We start from the raw sequence: 3,401 nt of genomic DNA on the forward strand, positions 1-3,401 counted from the left end.
CTTGAATAGACTTGAATAATCCCTACTTTTCTTATGACTTTGGAAACCATATATCCTCACTTCCTTTGGTCCTTTCTTTTTAATGTCTTTAAATGTCTGTCTACCATCTCTCTATGATTTCCTCACAATTTGTTTTGTCCTTCCAAAGCTTCAGATAGCATTCTTTCTCTTCCAACACCAGTCTGTTCTTTGGGGTGTTGCTAGAGTTTCCTAAAATATTATACATTTTAATCATTTTATTACTTTGGATATATTTATTGATTCTCCTCATTCCAATCCTCTTAGTTTATTCTACAAAAGTTATTTTCAAGGCAGGCTTAGACAATCAATATGGAATCAACCCTCTCTCTCCTGCCCTCTCTCTTTCTTACCACCCACAGCCCATCTCTCAGACCATCACTACTTATTGCATAACAGACAATGGTTCTTAATTTTACTTTACCCTCTTTCAAAAAAATTTCTGACCTTCCATGACCCCCATAAGCTTGAATCTGCTGATCTTCATCGCTAGAATATCACCATCTGCTCCTTAAGTTAGCTGCGTATTCTAATACTCCAAGTTCCAATGAACGCTGTGTCTTTGAAAGACTTCTCAATCTCCCATAGACAAGAGTTACATTTTCTTTGTTCCCACAGCACTTTGCTTACATCTTAGAACTGTACTAAAATTATCTGTGCCTCTTTTCCTAAATGCAAAATGGACTCATGTATTTTTCTTCTCCAATGCTTTATTTTTTATGAAAATTCTGTCCTAATTTCAAACAAATTTGACCATCTTGTATGGACTATCTGTACCACAGAAATGTTTTGCTAAGTCACTCTGCCTCCTCTGTTCACTGCTTCATTCCTGTTGAGTAGAAATTGAATCTTTAACCTTAGCTCTCTGGGTGGAATTACCAAAATAAATCCTCCCAGCAGTCCTTTTCTTTGTTTTTTAATACTTTCTCCATAACAAGTGCAATTTCCTGCTGATTAAATTACATTGAACTTTCCTATACAAGATTTTTTAAATTAAGCTCAGCAAGGAAAAAAAGAAATAAATAGTGTAAAATAAAATGAACCTACTGATCTGTGGTTACTCATTTCCTTTTAAATAAATATTTACATAATTTCACCCTTGCATTAGCATTGAAAAATATTTTTTACACAATGAATCTTCCTTTCCACCAAAATGGATGGATGATGGCCTATCAAGTTTACATATATGAGCAATGGAAAAAATGCCAATACCTGTAGTCAGAACTACAGACGATTGTTGATTACTTGGAACTCTATGGATTGTTGACATTTTGTTCCCAGACCTCTATCATGTGTCCTTTATGGTCTAAGTCTGGCATCTGAACGTGGCTGACCACAGAGGGACTGGTTGGTGATGTTTCTCTGAATCTCCAATTCCTCTGAAAGATCTAAAAAAGAAAACACTTTCTATATTTTAAAAGTAATTGTGTAAGATTTCATGCCCGTAATGAATCCCTTATTCTCTAATATTTACAGAGGTTCCTCTCTGACAGAATAGTGACCGATGCCATTATTGGCGTCAGATATTGGTCTGGAGAGCAGAACCTCCCAGATGGTCGGGTGTAATTAGCTCTCTGGTCTGATTACATTAAACAGCATTAATGACCCTGTTTTCATGGCTAAACCAGACCCTGAAAGCCACACCATCCAGGGGCAAAGTAAGTACATACCTTTATTATCACCTATAATCCAATGTTAACAGAAGGCCAGATCTTGTGTGCCCAAGTATTCGCTACCATAATATATTTTAGTGTAAAATAAGGAGAATAATAGAATTGATGGTTTGGTTCTTATGCACAGAGGACTTGGAGAAAGAAAATCATAAGCTCAGGACTTTAAATTCTAAGCTAAAATTTCAAATAAGGGATCAGAGAACTTTTATGTCTATACTAAAATAAATCCTATTTTCTATAGCTTCAGGATCAAGATTTCTGAAAGCTAAGCCCTAATTCTAAACAAGAGATGACAGAATTAGTATTCAAACTAAATTCCCAATTCCACAGCCTTTCTTTTATTAAAATTATGTCAGAATTGGAAGCATGTGAGACCTAAACATCGGGATAAAGATTTATGGACAGAATGTGATGCAGTTTAATACCTTAAGTCCCTAAATCCTATTAAGCTTCATTTACCTATAGAAGCAATCTCCATGCCCCTCTCAGAATGTAGTCCTTCCTTGCCTAAAAACCTATAATTGCCTCCAATGAAGTAGGTGCTTTGCAGGGGATTGCTGATCCTCTTAAAGTCTTATAACTATTTCATCTCATTGTTTCTATTATGTCCAGACCTAAACCAGAATCCTGTCCCAGCAGTCTTCAGGAAGTCTGCTAGGTATGACTCATGAGAAGTCACCCTACACACAAAAAGAATTGCATGATGTTTTCCAATTCTTAACACAAACCTGGAGAATATGTATGGTAATATATCCTGGAAATATACTGTTGGACCAGGGTGAATATATTAATATGGACATGCTCTGCAGAAACTGTCTATTCAGTGTGTGAGCCTGAGTGGATGGGTCTGGCTTCAACAGTTTGCTTAATCAGTATGTTGAGATCTGGACCTGTAAGTGGTCCACACTAGATGGACTTCAGATTTTAAATTTTCTTTGGTATACTCTGAGGGAGATAATCAAAAGGAGGTTGAAATTCTGGGTGGAATTGTTATGTAAGATCTGCTTACTCACATCCTAACTGCATTGAGTCTTTGAGAAATACATCGGTGAGGAATGTACCAAAATTTGTGTAGAGGTGTAGTGCCTCTCTTTTCTGCAGGTGAGATAACAGTGGTAACTGTTGCTGTTGAAGTGGACTTTCTAACTGAATAAGGATGATGAGACACAGGAGTGGCAGGGATGAGGTAGAAGCACTTACCTTCCAGAGACCAGGAGACACAATGGGTGGCAGATCCAAAACAGTTATCAGAATGAATCGGCATGGTCGATCCACAGAAAACTTTGATGTTATCTAACTGATCATAGTGTTCCTAGGAGTGAAATTGATTGGCAGCCCACTGAAGTCTTACTTGGTTTGTATAACTGGGAAAGCCTCAGATCTCATGAATGTAAGTTTGACCTTAATCAGCCCAGTAAGGTGTGTAGTAGGTCAACCATTTCCCGCAGTTGTTTATAGAACTAGAGCCCTTGGAATAAAATATGAGCTCATTTATGCCAAATGAACAGGGAAAGTGAGACCATGGCTTAAGGAATTCACTATTCTAACCATGTTCTCCATCTCTCTGAAGCTGTTGGACTTTTTGAATTACATGGCATTATGAAGAAGCCAACGAGGGGACAAACTGAGTGAGAACATCTTATGTGTCTGGGCCACAGGTCTATACAGGACATGCTCCCAGGAAGTGACCAATATACATTGGTGTTTCTT

Source organism: Myotis yumanensis, unplaced genomic scaffold (assembly GCF_028538775.1).
Source record: "Myotis yumanensis isolate MYYU_CA2020_CCGP unplaced genomic scaffold, mMyoYum1.0.hap1 SCAF_6, whole genome shotgun sequence".
In the NCBI taxonomy this organism is placed as follows: Eukaryota; Metazoa; Chordata; class Mammalia; order Chiroptera; family Vespertilionidae; genus Myotis; species Myotis yumanensis.